General features: G+C 43.5%; 1 long non-coding RNA gene across 1 annotated transcript; it reads left to right on the forward strand.

Annotated features, from left to right (window-relative positions):
* The first annotated feature begins 3,990 nt into the window (after positions 1 to 3,990).
* Positions 3,991 to 5,302, forward strand: LOC132998630 (uncharacterized). The gene is made up of 4 exons (XR_009677993.1): positions 3,991 to 4,417; positions 4,638 to 4,749; positions 4,869 to 4,962; positions 5,054 to 5,302. It is a non-coding gene; the product is annotated as an uncharacterized LOC132998630 (long non-coding RNA).
* The last annotated feature ends 14,744 nt before the right edge of the window (positions 5,303 to 20,046 follow it).

A 20,046-nucleotide genomic window follows, 5' to 3' on the forward strand; every position in this document is an offset into this window, starting at 1 on the left:
TGGGAGCCTGAGTCTTTGCGGCAACAATCAGGTGGTGAAGCCAGGGTAGTGAGGTCCCATCAATATACACGGTCTACCAATCTCAAATCAGGCTCAGATGTCAATAGTGACATCTCACCCCATTTTATACCATCAAATAACTAATTAAAACCAAACTTACTGTACGAATAAAAACTTGAAACAGCATCAGTGTGAAAATAACTACCTATATCGACAGACACCGTCTTTGATAAGATTTTATTTGACAGGTACTTTGAATTTATAATTTGGTCCATCTCACATCCAATAACATGGACGATTTATGACTACTGCAGCCAGCCCCCAGGTGGCCATCAAGACTTTTGCTCATCTTCTGGGAAGCTGTCATGCCAACCATCTTAATAAACAGTCTTTGGTACAAACCAGCAACCTAACTGTCCACTCCTGTCAGGTTAGGAATGGGCTATGAGACTGAAAACATCTGAACCCACGTTGTGTGCTAAAATGAAGATGCTAGGAGCGAGTCTCCTTTCCTCTGCCATCTGTACTGAGTAAGCTAGCTTCTTATAGCGAGCTGAAGATCCATGGTTGGTGTTGTGTGATTCCCAGGAGATCGTACCAGCTCAACCTTAAGCAGTTTCCAGACATGACATGTTGTTTGTCTTTTACATATGAACAATGCAGCAGAAGATTCTCCAGTCAGGCATGTTCACAACAACACAGGAATCTTCAGAGCATTCAGGTCAGTGGTGGTGCCTCATGCAGAGGCAGGACGTAATGTATTCATTCTGCTGTGAAGGTCACAAGTTTATTTTTATAACACATCAACACAGGTATCGGCCAATATTACCAATAGCTCTAATTTCTCGTCAATCCGAGTTGCTTGCCGGCCTCTATACGTATAAGGCACCTCTTTTTTGCATTCAAAACGTAATCATTGAGACCAATCCAGAGTTTTTACCATGTGGGATGGTCGGAGAATGTCCACAGTAACTGAATCAGACACATGCAGCCTCTGTGGATAATTTCAGGGGATTATCCAGAGTTCATTGCATGTCTGAAGGAGCTTAAGTAACATGGTACAAGAAGAGGAGTTTGGGGCACTGACAGGGAATATAAGGCACCATTCTCCCTATTACAAATCAGAACTGTGTTATGTGAATCTAACATGGATCATCTAATCCTATGAGCAAGGGGCTCCGAAGTTGCTGCCGAAGTTTTTATCTCAATGCTTTAAAAGCAAGTTATTGGTGTTTTAACCATCGATCTCCAGGTGTTTTGCCGATCTCTACTGACCCAGTCAGCATTGGGGGGCACCAGGTTTTTCAGCAGTAGACCTCACATCTCACACCTCGCCGCCTGGCTTAGCAGGGCTTCTCTCTGTTTGGCTATTTTATGAGGCAGAAAATGCCTCCACAATGCAACTGTTTTATGATGCATTTCAAGCTTGGCAGTGATGGGGATATTGTATTAGGTACTTGTAAAATCGATGTGCCAGACCAGACTGGAGCCGCAGGTGATGTTTGGCTGCTCTCCTTGGCCCTCTGAGATCGATTTTACAGGAGATCTTTCATTTAGTGATGCTTTGGTTCATCTAGTGTCCCTTAAAATACAATAGGCAGTCACACGTTGATTACACGTGCGCCACAAACGGAATCAAGGCCTGTCATCTTAACACTGTCGATAGATGTAACTGCAGATCAATGCTGCTGAAGTGGTTCGTTTACATGCAGAGATCAGAGCTGGCGGTTCCTTTATGATCTTAGCAATCCACTCAGTGATTGATTGTTTGATTGCATTTTTCGGCATTATTGGGCTGATCAATTGTAATTTTTTCTGCCATTGAGCAGATGTATGAACAGAAGGACAGACAGGCAGGCAGATTTATGATAATTAATCTGATGATGCCTCAATAACTGACTGCCTCGCTGACATACTGATTGAGATTTACACCAAGATCTGTGTGCAGCACTAAAATATTCCCCTTAACTGCAATGAACCGTTCATTAGTGTAATCAGTGCTAACACAGTGTGTGTATGTTCGGAGTTGAAATGCATGGAGCACATACTGCGTGTCCACGCTGCTTTGGAGAGCAGAGAGGTCTGATGTGGAGGGTGAGAGTCTGAGGCTAAGCTGTAATTGAATACCAACAGGAGCAGTGTTTCTACTCAGACCTCTGGAGAAGGATCTGACCTTGAGAGGCTGCCGCTGACAGACAGGCAACACAAAGACCCGGCTGGCTAATTAGATTAAAAACATGGATCCCAGGGGATGGAGATGTGACAGGCACATTGATTCACTGCATCTCTGCAATTTCCATCCCCCCACATCCGCTCACTGCATTCCTAATTTTATTCATCACAGTGTGCTGTAAATCTTAGCTCAATTTATTTTGTATTTCTCTTTCTACTCTGTTAAGATTCACAGTATTTTCTAATTGACACAATAATGAGTAATTGATGGGCTTTGATGACATTCAATAATCGAATCTGACAAATGATTTGAGAAATGATGATAGAAACATGATTTGTCTACGATATAATATCATTGTCTTATGTAGGGATGTGTGACTGGTCTTACAAATGGTTTACTGTCATTGCAAAATTTAATTGTCAGTAAAATATGTATCCATGAGCTCCCTAAATGTCATATCTAAAGTTTCCTCTGTAAAAAAGGACAAGCTATTCTTAAATTGCCATTTCCTGGTTATAATGTGTTTGGCAGCATCTCCAGACAGTGTTACACGCCATGACCTAATAACAAAAAATTATAAAAGGTATGTGTAATATTTTAAAATTCATGTAACTGTTTTGTATATTTAAAGAGTAACTTATCACTTGTTTTCTGATCTCTGTTTTCTGATATCACATCACTGTAGGTTGTGGTTAAACGTTTAAACCAGGGATCAATACACCTGCAGCCATGAAGCATGGACATGAATGAACCAGTTACCAGCTGCCACAAACAACATAGACATAATTGTTTAGCTACACATAAAGAGAGTTTATTTACTGTGTTTATTTAGAGTAGCAGGTAGGTGGTTCATTTTAAATAAATGAAATTGTTATTGCGTTGATGAACAGACTTCACAGGCAAATTTGTAACACTGCATGAAAAGAAGCGTTTGTGTCAATCTGTGTCGCAGAGAAGTGTTGGCACATCCTTCGGTTAACGACTTTCACACGTATCTGCAGGCAGCAAAGGAAACGCTCAGGGTTCCTGCAGTTGTCAAGCCTGTGAGCTGTTGAGATTTGACCCCCCGTGCTCCAACTCCTAGAGGACGCTTTCACATGCAAATGACAATGCTCTGAGCTTCACAAATGCAAATCAGTTTCCCTGAGAGCAGATAACACCAATATGTAAGAGGCACCAACAAACTATCTGGCTGAGTAAACCAGGCTTAAAATAAATATTAAACCTGAAATTTTAAATTGTTCTTAAGTAAGTAAGTGTGCTATAATGAATTATATTGTATACCACGAACAAAGGTCAATGCAGTCAAAAGAAATGAAACAATGCACTTTATTTCAAATTTTTATTGTCATCCAATCCTAAATCTCAACAACTGTACAGAGTGGCATGATTACAGTCACTTTTTCAATTGTGCTGGTTAAATGCACAGAGGAAGTGTAAACCACACCTCTTCCAGCAAATAAATGATGCTGGGTATGATCATCTGTGTCCTGTAAGCTCCAAACTTCTACTGGCTTTCCATAAAAATATCTGTCCTCCCAAAATACTGGCATCAAATTCACATGTCAATGGCAAACTAAGCTGTTCCATGAATTATAAATGGTACCTTTTCACCACTACTTTCAAAATTGCTATGAAACATTCATTGATTTAATGATTTATTTTTTCAGTGTAATATTTAATCCCCCATGGACTGCACAGTGACAAAACACAGCAGCCGGCTGTTTGGCTACAACATACATCTCCACTCAGTTTGATTATTATTTTAAATATAAAGGAGACACAATATAGAGCTTAAATTCCTTCATAATTTGAACTTCAATTGTCTAATTGTTGTTATTAAACTTTCTCAGTATTCCATTAAAACAGTCAACACTTTTATCCAAAGCGACTTACGATAAGTGCATTCAACTATAAGGTTACGAACACAGAACAGCGTGAATCATGTGTGTAAATGTACTAAACACCGCTGCTCACGTCACCCGCTCGCGTCATCAGCTGATGGACTCGTCCAATCAGAGCCTCGTAAACGCCGTGCAGCAGCGTCGAGTGTCCCGCAGACAGGAAGCGGGTCGTGTTTAGCTTGTCCCGTACGAGTGACTCTGTCTTCGGGGTAAATAACTTGCTGAAGTCGACACGACGCTGTTCCCTGGAGGAGAAGATGAGTGCGTGTGGAGGCAGAGCCGCGGGCCCGGTGTGGACGGGTCGAGGCGGAGAAGACGGAAGCACAGTCCCTGAGTTACGGTGAGCTAGAGACGCCATGCTAACCACTAAGCTAACCCTACATCTGAAAGCATGTCCGCCACTCTTTGGGATAGCGAGAAAGTTGCTAAAATACGAATACAGCATCGAGTGCTGGAGCAGATCTAGTGCATGTGTAAATATGTATGAATTACTTAGATGTAACAGTTTGTTCTCGTTAAGTTTTTTCATCAACGTGACTTTTTTCTGTATGTTTTCACAGCCTCAGCCCCCCCCCCTCCACACACACACACACACACACACACAAACAAAGAGGCGTTAGGCTGAGACGCTGAAAGTCCGGATTTAAAGTGCAGAAAATTAAGCCATTGAATGTAAGTAACTGTTTTTGAATTGTTTTGGTGTTTTTTTGCTGTGGATCTTCCAACGGTGATGCAGCGCGGCTATTTCCGTTTATTAATAATAAAGTCATGTTACATGTGTTGTTTTCCAGCTGCCTGTCCATGACGTACAAAGACACACTATGAGCCAGTATGATCCGACCAGACCTTACATCAGCATTGAGGAGTTGTCGGAGAAGAAAGAGGGTAAGGTTATATTCATTAAATAATTTTCCAGTTACATGTAAAGGTGTATGTTGTAATTGAACTGTGCTAATTTTACTGAATGTGTTTACAGCTGATTGAAGCGGGACAGATGACATGGATCCATCCTTCCACAGCCAGGAGCGCACCGACCTGTGTCCCACACTTCATATAAGACTGGAAGCTACACCCGATCTCACAGCTACACACCACAGACGTCTACACACTGGAGAAGAGTCCCACAAAGAAGTCATGACCCAGAGGCTGCAGAGAAACATTTCAAGCCTCATCTGAGTTTTTGTACAATATTTTTGCTGTATGTAAATAAAGCTTTCACTCCACATATACCTTGTTCACATTTGTTCCCTGTACAATATGTTCACCTATAACATCAAGCATCACATGAATGTTTAGTTTTAATTAACTGCAGTGCTTTTGGTAAAGGCTTACTTATAAATAATAATAAATATTAATATATACATTTTTATTATAAATATTGTGTGGGAGGGGCTTACCCCACGTGCGGAATGCTGTGACCCCACGTGTGCACTGCAATGACCCATAAGGTGACCAATAGCAACACTTCTACCAACCAATCACGAGTGACATTAGTTTCAAGGGTCTGTGGTTTCCTCCAATGGTGAGTAGAGAGAGGTTCTAGCCAGCGGCTGGACTCCGATTCATATGCTAATTAGATCACACGTCGCGATCGGTCCGCGAGGCTCAGCGAGCCCTCCCGCGGCTCTCTCCTTTGTTCTCCAAATCCCCCTTAAGGTCCGCAAACGCCGATAGACCCACCTTGTCTTCACTGGCGAACGCCGAGGTAACATCATGGAAACAGTTGGTTACAGCAGGGGATTAGGCCTGTCCGTAGAGGTTCACTGTGACAATAATACTGCTTTTCGTCTAGTGTAAGCTGTTGGTAATCTTGCTAAGAGAGGCAATGCCCGACTGTCCCGAATATTGACATAAAAACAAATTTGAAATGGAAGTATGATTTGGAACTGCTATATATTATTGTTTTTTAATAATAGATGAGTTCAGTCTGAATTAGGTTTTAAAAGGTCTCCAGATTGGCTCATCTAAATATTTGACACAAAATCTCTGTGTTTATTTAGTACCTCCACCAAGGAGGTTATGTTTTTGCTTGTGATTGTTTTTTAAGCCCCTCAGGGACATTATGTTTTCATCAGCTTATGTATATTTATTATTTACTTAGCAGGATTACTCAAAAACTACTGAACTAATTTCTTTAAAAGCTTGTGAATGGACGGGGCATGTCTGAAGGAAGATACCATTCAATTTTTCACTTTCCTGAAAATAGCTTGAAAGGGAATTAGCCTTGGAGGAGGTATGTGCACTCTGAACAACCTGCTAGTTTGTTTGTTAATTTTCTGGAAAAGTCCTGATCTATTGAATTAAAATGCAGTTGTTGGGCCTTGACAGAGGCATGTACATTATTTTAGAGCCAATCTTGGTGCAGTTCCACTATTCTGGCCTCCTTAACATTAGGCTTAAGCTATTAGTCGTCATTAGGTGGACAGATTCATTGTAACTTTTTTTTGTCTATGTATTTTACTGACACTATGAAAGATACCCTGCGTTTTCACCTTAAAAGTATTTTTCTTAAGAAACCCAAAAGCTATGACTATGGTATTGTTTTCTAAAGGAAAGACCTGTGGGTGGAGCCCCAGCACATGTGGAAGTTCAGGCTCCTTTTAAGGAAGAGCAGCCGCGCTGGCACAGGAAGCAGCAGAAGCATCACTTCCAGAGTGGGACAGACGTAACCCTCAGCAGAAACCTAGTTAGTAAAAGCTGAAATACAGAACCATCTCACATCCTCCCAGGTACTGCTCTCTAATTAAGCCATCTTCTGTTAACAAGGCTGCAGGCCCGGCTCCCTTTGGAGGGATAGACTACCATAGAAATGCTTGACAGATAACCACTACACTCTTACGCATCGATCACAGACTAAAGAAAAATGTCAAATGCGCAAACAACATTGCTTACTTTTGAGATTATATGAAGAGGCCTCTGTAATCATAAAAGAGGCTTATTTTCAAGATTCAATGACAACATTGATTTGAGTTTGGAAAAAACACTTTTGCAGTAAGAAGAGATTTGCAGACAGACTACAAAAAGGTTCTTTTCAACCAGGAATATGATCCCGATTAAACGTATTATCCTATTTAAGAGGGCCGTTATTCTCTCATGAGCTTAGTGCGTACAGCATTTCTATCCAGACACAAAGGCAAATGCTGGAGACATCCATCTGCCCTGATTAACAACTTCAGTCATTGTCTTCTTTAATTACAACAAAGTCAACAGCTCCATTACTTCCCCTCCTATCTATCGTTCATCCCTGCACTCTCTGAGGATTGTGGCGTTGGAACAAAACAGAGCAGGCGTATATGCTCATCTGTAGGCCCGGCGAGAAGGTTTGCTCCTGCGCTGGAATGTAATCAGCATTCAGAGGAAGACAAGAGATCGAGACATCCAATGAAAACATGTATCCGTGGCTCCTGAAGGTAATTAGAATTCCCTTTGCCAATTGGGCTCAGTTCTCTACTGAAGGAATCGCTGCCCTTGAAATTGATTTGCTTAACGTCCAGCAAGTGAGTCAACCACCCGGCTCAGTCAGTAAACCAATCAGTCAGTCAGTCGTTCAACCATTCCTCAAATCAGTGGTGGGGCAGCTGTATCTGTCATACAGTAAACCAGCTGTTAAACAAGGAGGTCAAAAATGTAATCAGCGAGGAATAAAGCAGAGACACAAGACAGTCAGGGGAGTAAAAGGGGGCTTCCAGTCATGCAGTCCATCTACATGTCAGCCAGTCAGTCACTGGGTTACTGGGTGATTTATCAAAGATGTATCTGTCAATTGTCACCTTGTTTTGTGTGATAGCATCTTGTTGGCGCATGAGACAGCCCACTATAATGCTGGGTGGCTACAGGGAGGGAGTGATTGATGAGATGATGAGCATAACAAATGATCCATTTTCGATGAGCACGTTAAGAGTTACAGCTTGTCATTAATGACTAATGTTTTACAACAGCAATAATATCAGTCAGTAGTGGATGAAACCACCTAAACACTAATAAAGATGTTAATGCTAATTTCTTGTAGATTATTTCCCAGCAGGGGGCAGGGCTGGACATTATGTGTGGTCTAAATTTGGGCAGCTGTGCAGTAGAGGTTAGAAACACAGGCGCATGATTGGAGGGTCAACGGTTTGAATGAGCAATGTTAAATCCAGATGGGGGAGGAAAGTCGATGCGGTCTCCCTTGCTAGCATCAAAGTGCCCTTGAGCAAGGTACTCAAGGCAGGTAGTTGACCCTAAAGTGTTCATGCACAGATTGTTACACCAAGCAGCTCCTATTTAAACAGGGATTTAAGTGCATTAATAAAAACTCAGCTCCATCCTCAGCACATTTCACCTGATTCGCTAAAGGGTGACAGACATTCTTAATGAACAATGTGTTAATATCACTGCAGCGCTGTGGAGCCAGGCAATTACAAAGTCCGTCCAAAAATGGATGCATGTCTCTGTGCTGTAACTAATTATGGCTAAAACCACCAAATTGTATAATACTATGTTATTACATATGACACTTTTCTCCATCCCTCTTTTGATCCACTCAAATGCCAAACAAAAAGTAAAAAATAACTGCTCACTGGATATAATGACACATTTTATGAGGCAATATTTTTTCATAACCCCAAAGCAGGAATACTAATGGACAAAGTCGGATAACAGGCCTGTATCCTCAGAATAATGTCCTTGTTGAATAATTATGCGCTTCAGGATTTATGACAATATAAACATTTAGTGCAAAGGCAGCAAGTACTAACTATTCCTATGCCTGCAATTGCTATTTACCTGGACACTCAGTGGGGGAAATGAGATTTGAATAAAATGCCATTGTTATGTTTTCAGGTGATATAAAATGTATTAGCTTATTACTATGAGTCAATATAAACTGTATTTTAAGCTCTGTTTTAGTAGTCACAAACTCCTGAGAATACACAGTATGTAGCTCTTTTGCGACAATAGGTGTATACATCTATTAACTAGCAACTTGCTTTATGTGTCCTTTGGTGCAAACATTGGATCAGTCTTTTCAAGCTTAATTGATAAAAGAAGCCTGAAAGTGGCAAGACCAAATCAAAACACCAAATTAGCAGTCTGGAAAACTAGAATAATAAACTGTGATATAATTTGAAGCTTAAGCATTGTTAGTCTCAAACTTAAAGCATACCACAGAAGCCATGTCAGATAACATAATCTATGAATTTTCTTGTATCAATCTTCCTGCAATAGATAGATAATGAAATCCTCTTTACTCTTGTTTACTGTTAGTTATTATGCAAACAGATTAAATACCAGCAATAGAAGATTCAATACTCATTATTATTGAATCAAACACATCTTATTTGTAAGTATTGATTGAGTAAAGATGACCTTTAAATCAAAGTTCAATTGCCTCTTGATGATGAATCTACACTGCTGAGACAGTTATGCCACTTGGACTCCATCAGAATCAAATCAAATTGAAGCTACACATACAAATAAAAGACTGATTATATACAACAGGTAACAATTAATATCATGCTATTATTTACATTAACAAAATAATATATATAATCATTCATTCAATATAAATATAGATCTATTTCGACCTCCCTCAGACCGTCACTACGGTCTTAACACGAACGATGTCCTCATCTCCCTATCCTCGAGACCAAATATCAACAATGTCACGTGAGTGACCTTAAGGGGGCTGGGCTCACCGCCCATAAAGCTCCCCGGTGAGCGCGGCCGCCTCCTCTTTTCTTCACTCGCCTCATCCGAGACCGACAGGTAAGTAAGATATTTTGGGACTCCACTTTTATCAATCCGACACTTTTGTGCAGGCGCCTTGTGTCCCTGAGGATTGTTTGTGGTTTTCCCCTTCTCTAAAAGTGAGGCAGAGGGCTACACTGCATGTGTTAAGCTCTGCTCTTTGTTTCAGGCAGCTTAATTAGCTGCACCTGGTACTAACTGCTCATGTTCACAGCTTTGGGTAAGTATTGTTTATCTCGTGCTGTTTGTGTCCATACAGAGTTTGTTCTCTTACAGGAGTGAGTAGAAAAGTTGGGAAGCTTAATCAATAAATAATCTATCCCTTAAAACTGATTTGGATCGGGGGTGCCCCCCCCTCCTCACCCCGTAACTCGCTGTCCGCAGGGAGTGGAGTTTCTCCAACTCCCCCTCGTGCGTTCGCGCACAGTGAGTGGAGGTGAGTTAAAGCCATCCTTTTCACGTTTATTTGCCTTTCAAAAATGAATAAATAAACCGTGTTTGAGGCCAGGTAGTGTCCCCTTTTCACCTCTGTACGCAGCAGGTGGGATTGTTTGCCTGTGTTCCCTGTATAAAATACAGTTGGTTATTGGTTATCACCCTTTGTAGGTGCTACTTTGTTTCCCTTAAAGCCCTGTTCGCAGTGGCTGGGATGGTGTTCTCTCTCCACCCCCCCACCCCCCTTGAAAAAGGCACCCCGTAACTCGCTGTCCGCAGGGAGTGGGGTTTCTCCAACTCCCCCTCGTGCGTTCGCGCACAGTGAGTGGAGGTGAGTTAAAGCCAACCTTTTCACGTTTATTTGCCTTTCAAAAATGAATAAATAAACCGTGTTTGAGGCCAGGTAGTGTCCCCTTTTCGCCTCTGTGCGCAGCAGGTGGGATTGTTTGCCTGTGTTCCCTGTATAAAATACAGTTGGTTATTGGTTATCACCCTTTGTAGGTGCTATTTTGTTTCCCTTAAAGCCCTGTTCGCAGTGGCTGGGATGTTGTTCTCTCTCCATGTTCTGTTCGTGCTGGGGCCGTGCAGCCTCTACCAGCCAAACTAAATGAAAGGGGACACACCTCAAGGAAAGCCCCCCGAAAACGTGGGCATGAGCACACCCCTGTTCGCAGGCGGGACTCAAGAGAGACACAGGCTCCAAAACCTTCACAGAACCCAGCTGGTCAGCATGATGACACTCAGCTGCAAATCCTAGCGGCCATACGTGGTCTGTCAGACAGGTTGGGTAGAGTTGAGGCCCAGTACCCGGCCACAACAGCTAGGGCATCGAGGCATGGGCACTCCTCCCCGGACAGGTTACCCTCCTATCAGGAGGAGAATGTGGTTCACCCTGACATTCTCTCTCTCTATGCTCAAAATTCCCTTTTTGGAAGTGATGGGCAGTCTGAGGGTGCTGCTGGGCTAAAACAGCCTAAATCCACACAATGTGAGGGGGCGTCCAACCTCAGCAACATGGGTGAAAGTGAGCCTTCACCCATGGACGTCATCTCAAAGGTTTCAAGTGCGGCAAAGACTGTGGGGCTCAATGTTCCAACTGAGGCTCCTGCTCCAATGGATGGGATTTGGGCCGGCATCACTCAGACCCAGCAATCAGTTACTGTACCTGTGGCTGGTGACTATTTGCTCAGGAAAGCATGGAACATCCCAAGTGGGGCACCTCAGTTCAATGCAGGTTGCCGGAGACTGACTAAGAATCAGTATGCTCCTGAAACAGGTATGGGGGATATGCCTCCAGTTGAGCGGGAGATGGCAGCCTTAACATCTCTGGGTCCAGAGCGGGTAACCACCAATCCACGCTGTCCCCTGAAAGAGTGTGATAAGTCAGACCGACTGGTGTCTCGGACTTATAATGCAGCCACACGAGCAGCCCGCTCGGGCAATGCACTCGCCATTTTATTGGCAGCTCTTAGGAGAACAGCCAACCCAGAGGACCAGGACACCATGAGCCTGATAGACTCTGCCCTGGTCACTCATTCCCAGCTAACAAGGGACATTGGTGCAGCTATGTCATCTGCCATGATAGCTCGGAGGCAGATCTGGTTGGCACAGACAACTCTTCCCGAGAATATCAGGAAAGAACTGACCAATATGCCAGTCGTGCCGGCACATGTTTTTCATCCTGACTCCCAGGGTGTGTTAGATAAGGCTGAACAGTCTCGGCGTACCAGAGAGTCAGTACAGCGCACTTTCAGAGGGGCTGCGACTACCAGGTATAAACTTAGGGGCTCCCAGCCTCCCCACCGATCATCATCCTGGGCCCGTAAGGAGCCATGGGTGAATGACAGGCGACCGGCTACAGGATTCACAGCCTCTGGTGACTCCAAACAGCCTTCACAAAGTCGACGTGGGTTCTATCCCCGTTTTCGACTAGAGGTGCTCCCCAGAGGAGGCGCCCCCCCCAGAGGTCCAGGACCTCGGGGCGGTACAGCCTAGGGGTGGGGGGACACCCGCCGAACTTCATTCTCAGCTATGCTTGGACAGCTGGGAAGAAACTGTGTCAGACCCATGGGTCTTGCTACAGTATCAAAGGGGTACAGAATTCAGTTTCGGCGGCGGCCCCCCCCTTACTCCAGGATCCGCATGACGATTGTCACGGACCCAGTCCAGGCTCAAATCCTGGCACAGGAAATTTTAACCCTTCTGCAGAAGGATGCAATTATGAAAGTAGATCCAGACGAACAGCTCACTGGCTTCTACTCTACGTATTTCCTCGTGCCGAAAAAAGATGGCGGAATACGTCCCATCTTGGACCTAAGGCGATTAAACGCCTTCATAAAGGTACTTCCTTTCAAGATGCTGACCACGGGTCAGATCTTAGAATCTATCGAAAGAGGAGAGTGGTTCACCTCGATAGACCTGGAAGACGCGTACTTCCATGTGCCCATCTGTCCAAACCACAGACCTTTTCTCCGGTTTGCATTCCAGGGGCAAGCCTATCAGTTCAAGGTCCTGCCATTTGGCCTTTCCCTCTCACCAAGGGTGTTCACCAGATTGGTTGGGGCGGCCTTGTCTCCTCTCCAGTTGTCAGGAGTAAAAATCCTTCCCTACCTGGACGACTGGCTGATTTGTGCTCCATCTCAATCAATCAATCAATCAAGTTTATTTGTATAGCCCACATTCACAAATAACAATTCGTCTCATGGGGCTTTAACATTGTGTGACATCCTCTGTCCTTAACCCTCAACAAGAGTAAGGAAAAACTACTAAAAACCCTTTTCACAGGTAAAAATATGTAGAAACCTCAGAGAGAGCCACATGTGAGGGATCCCTCTCTCAGGACGGACAGAAGTGCAATAGATGTCAGGTGTAAGAAAACATCATCAGGATTTTTAGCAGCATCCATTAGGCTAAACATTTTTCAATACTATGTGTCAGGCAGTCCCGCTGCAATCACAGTCTCTGGCCAGCAGCAAGACCACGATCCAGCATCAGGATGGGATCCACTATAATCCACAGTCATTGTCCACCGCCGCCATCTCTTGGCCAAGTTGTAGAGGATACCCAGAGGGTGTTGTCGCATGTACGGTCCTTGTGTTTCAAGGTAAATGTGACGAAAAGCAACCTCGAGCCAAGGCAGCAGGTGATTTTTCTGGGACTTTGCTTGAATTCCCTTACAATGTCTGCATCCCTCACATCTCAGAGGGTGAGGAAGATTCTAGCCTTCCGGGAACGATTCCGTCTCGGCAGGCAGCTACAATTTATCAGCTTTCAGAGGATGCTGGGGATGATTTCAGCCGCAGCAGCTGTTGTTCCTCTGGGCCTCCTCAGGGCCAGGCCAATTCAGAGGTGGCTGAATGCCTTCAAGCTCGACCCGAAGCTGGACAGACACGTGAAACTTCGTGTGATACGCACATGTCTCCAAGCCTTACGCCCATGTGCAGACCGGGTGCTCTTGCTCCAAGGAGTCCCCCTTGGGAACATTCCCTCGAGGAGGACAGTGGTGACGACAGATGCTTTCCTCACAGGTTGGGGAGCAGTCTGGGAAGGCAGAATGGTGCGTGGCCCGTGGATACCCCCTTGGGGTGGCGAACACATCAATGTTCTGGAGTTGAGAGCGGTTCACCTTGCTCTGAAGGCTCTCCTTTCCTCCATCCAGGGCAGGCATGTCTTGATAAGGACAGACAGCACTTCAACTGTGTATCATATAAATCACCAGGGAGGCACAAGGTCCCTGCGTTGCCTCCAGGTGGCACAGAAACTTATGTTTTGGGCTTTTCAGCATCTGGCTTCACTCAAAGCAATCTTTATCCCAGGGATTGTAAATCGAGCAGCAGACCTCTTGTCCAGGACTGGTCCTCTCCCAGGAGAATGGAGACTTCATCCAGAGGTTGTATCCCTCCTATGGAGTCGGTTTGGCACGGCTCAGGCCGATCTATTCGCATCAGCAGAGACAACCCACTGCAGGATGTGGTTCTCTCTGAAAAACCAGGGAGGTCCCCTAGGCCTAGATGCATTATCTCAAGAATGGCCGGAAGGGTTGTTGTACGCTTTTCCTCCGTTCCCTCTGATTCCCCAGGTACTCAACCGGGTTGCCTCGGGCCACTACGAGGTGCTGTTAATAGACCCCAGGTGGCCAGGGAGGCATTTGTTCCCAACGCTCCTTCGCCTGGTTCACGGTCAACCATGGGCCCTGCCAGTCAGGGCAGACCTCCTCTCACAGGCAGAAGCTCAGATATGGCACCCCAGATCAGACATCCTGCAGCTTTGGGCTTGGCCCCTTCTCAGTACCTCTCTCAAAGGTTAGATGAGGCTGTCCTGAGGACCATAGACAATGCCCGGGCTCCCTCCACTCGGGCTAACTATGGCCATAAATGGAGTGTGTTTTCTACATGGTGTCGCAACAGACAGGAAAATCCGGCCGCTTGTCCTATTGAGCTGATTCTCCGTTTCCTTCAGTCACTTTTGGACTCTAACAGGGCACCTAGCACCATTAAGGTATACACTGCCGCAATCTCTTTCTTCCATGAGACAGTGGGAGATGTTACAGTTGGTAGACACCCTCTAGTGTCTCAGTTCATTAAAGGAGCACACCGCCTGCGACCAAGCAGGGCTCCCAGGGCTCCATCGTGGCAACTCCCCTTGGTGTTACGGTCCCTGATGCAGTCTCCCTTTGAACCCATAGGGCAATCCAGCCTTAAGTCTCTATCTTACAAAACAGCTTTCCTCCTGGCTATATGCTCTGCCAAAAGGGTGAGTGAATTGCATGCTCTGTCTATAAGTGACGATTGTCTAAGATGGAGGGCAGGTGACTCAGGTGTGTCTCTCTGGCCAAACCCCTCGTTTTTGCCTAAGGTCATAAACCATCAGACGGTAAATCAGGTGATCGAGATCAGCACTTTTCAACCTGATCCGGCTCTACTACAGGAGGAAGCCGGCCTGCCTATGTTGTGCCCAGTAAGGGCACTGAAGGCTTATATTGCACGCACAAAGTCTCTGAGGGGCTCATACTCTCAGTTATTTGTCTGTTTTGGGGGTAAAAAAGTCGGCCACCCTGTGTCTAAACAGTGTTTGTCCCATTGGATCGTTAATACTATCGCTGAGGCCTATTCTGGACAGAACATACCAGTCCCAGATTCCTTGGTAGCTCATTCCACCAGGAGTATGGCCACTTCCTGGGCTGCTTTCAGAAATATGTGCAGCAGCAACATGGAGTGCTCCCTGCACATTCTCTAGATTCTACAGGGTCAATGTGGCTTCCCCCACACCATTGGCTTCCGCAGTGCTGCTCTCAGCTGCTGTGCGAGGATGTGAGGCGGTAGAGTCCTCCGTTCTTCGCGACCCTGATGATACTAGTCATCCGTGTTAAGACCGTGGTGACGGTCTGAGGGAGGTCGAAATAGATCGTAAGTTATGACCATAACTATGGATCTATGAGACCGACCGATGACCGTCACCCTCTTTTGTCACTCAGAACGGGCTGAGGCATTCAGACAAGGAGGAGGCGGCCGCGCTCACCGGGGAGCTTTATGGGCGGTGAGCCCAGCCCCCTTAAGGTCACTCATGTGACATTGTTGATATTTGGTCTCGAGGATAGGGAGATGAGGACATCATTCGTGTTAAGACCGTGGTGACGGTCATCGGTCGGTCTCATAGATCCATAGTTATGGTCATAACTTACGTTATCAAACATAAAGATAGAATATATCTCCTTCGACACAGTTTTGCTCATATAAGTATATGTCGTGGTTTGTATGTACAGCCAGATATTTATTTGGATCTTTGTAGATGCCAGTTATTAAAATCCAAACCTGTCCAATGTGGGTTGTTGCATGTGCCAGGACTTCCACGTCATTGTCATCCATTATGAATGAGTCGTTAGTTGCATTTGCTCACTTTGCATTCTCTAATTAGATTTGGAAAACAAAGTGGGGAAGTTTGGCTAAAAGCAGCAACACAGACCAAATCGAATAAGAAAATGACAATGTGACTCAAAGGCCTCTATGGAACAATTAATTAACTCTGCAGAGTCATTGTGATAACCAGAGCTAATACTGAGCAGCGCCGCCAGAACAAACAAACACACACACTGCAAATGTTGAGTCATTGCAGTTTAGCTCTGCATATCAACACAACCTCCACCCAGTAAACAACATTTCCTGAACAGTAACATATGAACCTTTGGAGCAAATGTAAAAGTGTAAAGGTCATTTATAATAATCTTGAGGATTAATAATCTGTATAAAACTCTAGAGGAGATTAACACTGAGGAAACAGTCTCATATTAAATCAGTGTTCAACACAACTAAACTCAGTTGACATCAGTGACTATTCCCTCACTGGTTATTACCCTTACTACTAATACACAGAATTAAACTTCTGCTTCAGCCCAAACTCCTCCACTATTTCCAATTAACAGCTCCTGAATGTTTGCACAACATTTTCACAAAACTTCTACAAGCTAAAACAGGGGGTGTTATTAAGAGAATTCATCTTTGCTCGCTCCTTTATTCTCCCTCCACTTAGCCTTGTTCATGATGTGAACTCTTGAATCCGCAATAAAACGGGAACCAAAGAAGCAGCAGCTCTCTGGATCCCAAATACAGAGGTTCTGAATCCCTGTGTTAAAACGGATTATGTGTCCTTTCACTACCTGAGTTTTTGTGTGGCCCTGGTTCCTGAGTCAGCTCTCTGGTCGATTTCTGACATTTTCTTAGGCAGCGAGTGCAGATCATGATTATCAATGACCGATGCTCTACATGAAGTAGGAAACACATTAACTCAGCTTCCTCTCTCCTCGGCTCTGCTCTGCTCGAGCACAGAGACCTGAACCAACAGTACACAGCCTATGTCCCCATTTCCTATCGGCATTGAGTCTGTGTGCTGGATCACCCAAGCCTCACCTATACAAAGGCCCTTCGGCGTGCGGTGTTATTGTAATGCAGGTGGTCACTCCTCTGTTAATGTCTGCTTGTTGGTGGGAGTTTGAAGCAGTTTTTGGTAATAATAAGAATAATAATAGCACTTTGTATTTATAGAGCGCTTTTCAAAGCTCTCGAATACAATTAACATAGTGAAGGATAAAATAAGGAAACAGTCAATATACTCTTTAAAACAAAGAAAAAAGATAAGAATGATAAATAAAAGTAAAAAAAGAAAATGGCAGAAACTTCCTCAGAAATCTATCATAGATATTGAATTATGCAACCAGGGTGACCACAGGTACTTAGAAACTCTTAAAATAAAGAAATATACATAGTGTGAATGGATGGATATTAAATGTATTCAGTCACATCATTGCATTAATGATTTACTAGCCAGAGGGATCAAACAGTACTTTAATAAAATGTAATACATTTGGCATTTAATCATGAATTAGGTCTTCAAATTGCATGTGATGTTGTATTGAACTGGTTCTATAGCCAGCTAACAGCTATAGACTAGCAGCTATGTCAGGCTGTATTTTGGCTGTCTATGATCTGAATGCTAATTTCGATATGCTAACATGCTTATCCATTAGCTACCATGGGAATGTTTAACAGGTACAATACTTACCTTGTTCAAAATCTGAGACTGTTACCTTAATTCAGGGGTCGCATCCTTCAGAAGACTTGGTCTACGTGGCCCACAAAGGAGGGGCCCTTCATGGGCCACGTAGACTGCGAAGGCCGAAACGAGTAGGAAGGATCCACCCTTTGGGGCCTTTGTTTCTAGGGGAAGAGAGGACACATTTGTCAGCCACATGTAAAGGAGCCTTCGAAGCCTTCTGGTCAATCATTCTTCAAATGCAGCCTCCAAAAGATGCAGCCCATGAATTGAGACACAGCTTTAGTTTAGTGTGTTAGCATGCTAACTGACGGCCCCAGGCAGAGACAAGAGATCTAAGAATGTCATTTCATTGATAACTCGTTTATATCTGCATATGACAATAAAGCCTGTGAACTTTGAAGTTGATACTTGCTGATTAGCATGCAACCAAAATGAGTCAACTTTTGGTCACAAACCACAGAAGTTTGAACTGATATAGTGATAGAGCAAAAGGGGAAAAGAGGTTGTGATATTTCAAAGGATTACTTTGACACGCTTGTGTTCCTAGAGGAAATCAAGAAATCACTAAACTTGGGAGGAATCATCCTCTGGGGAATTTGAAAATCAATAAAAATTAAATGGCAGTCCATCAAATAGTTGTTGAAATATTTCGCTCTGGACCAAAGTGGAGTGACCAACAGATCAATATTGAGCAATGCCACTGACACGGCAAAAAAAGCAGCTCCGTTGTTGCCTCAGTACTCATCGGACATAATGTTGATGTGGTTCAAACGTGGCTGTGAAGCAATACTGATGATTGAGGTGCTGACGTAAGGAACATTGTCCTACTGTATGTGTTATGTTGCAGGTCATTACCATCCATAGTATTGGATGCCTGTTGTGTCATGCTACATTAGGTTATAATGTAATATGCAGATACAAAAACATGCTGATCTTGAATTCTGGTGTGATAGGGAGGTGTGCGTGATTGAAAGTGTTGTAAGTGCAGATTAATCACCCTAAAGAATGTATTAATGAAAAGGTTATATTTGGTCTAAGACATGGGGTTTAACAATGATCTGTCTTACCGAATTTAGGGGGTTTTTGAGCAAATCATTTTCATTAGATCACAATTCTTTGGAATCCTTAGTGGTGATGTGAGGAGGAAATGTGAATAAGAAGTGTGGTGGAAATGCAATATAAAAGCACTTAAGCACAAAGGTCATAGCATGTTTTCTCATATATCCTGAGGAGTGTGAGGCACATATTGCTAGTTGAGTCTCTGTTTGGAACAGAGTGTGAAATTATGTTTCGAGATCATGCATTCTGATATGAAACTCCTTTAATATCTTACAAAGGTATGATGTCATTTAAAAATGTATATATTTATATATATATATATATATATAGGCTTGATTGTGTGGCTTTTCATTTATCGTCTTTATTTAAATGTGACTTTCAACTACAGAAAAGCGATTGAATAAATCACAGTGGGCTAAGATTCACCTACCTCTATGCATTCATTTAGTGCTGCTGAACATTTCAGTCTAAATTATCTCTGTAAAAAACATTTGCCTTTGAGTGGCCACCGTGGATCTGACTTAATGGATGCAAACCTGTTGACGTTGATGTCATGAAGCAAGTCATCTGTAAAGGCGATGAGGGCGTCAATTCACCCTGCGGCAGAGTGTCCCTATTCAATCTTAGTGGACAGAGCATAACTATTTTCGTTTGTCAGTAACGACAGCTTTGAAGGGCGTCTACATCAACTGCAGACTTAATCAGCTGGATGTTTCTGCTTTTAGACATAAACAGAGAAATGTATAGTCCCCACTCTGAACATTATTAGTTTAAAACATGTCTCGACATGAATGTGTTTGGATGAAAACTTATTCACATCTAAAAGTCTGCTCAGATGGGGTTAGGCCAATAGAAAGAAATGTTCATAAAAACGATGTTGAATTTGTTTTATATTATTTTCAGATATAAAGCTCTACACTTTTTAAATACGTATGTATTCAGAATAAGCTGAAGTTACTGACCTATTTCACTTTCTGAAATGTTTTCACTGTAAGCTGCAGGGATCAAACTGCTGTAATGAAAGTGAAGATGCAATGGAAACTAAATAGCAAATACATGGTGTATGTATCTGAAGCCTGTGACTAAAACATCCACAGAAGCTTTAACCACCCTGAACATTTTAATTGCAGGAAATGAAAACATCTGTGTGGAGCGATAAGGAGACATAACATTCTTCAAATAAATACTAAATGTTATGTT

The sequence above is a fragment of the Limanda limanda genome, chromosome 3, assembly GCF_963576545.1.
Source record: "Limanda limanda chromosome 3, fLimLim1.1, whole genome shotgun sequence".
NCBI classification, from domain to species: Eukaryota; Metazoa; Chordata; class Actinopteri; order Pleuronectiformes; family Pleuronectidae; genus Limanda; species Limanda limanda.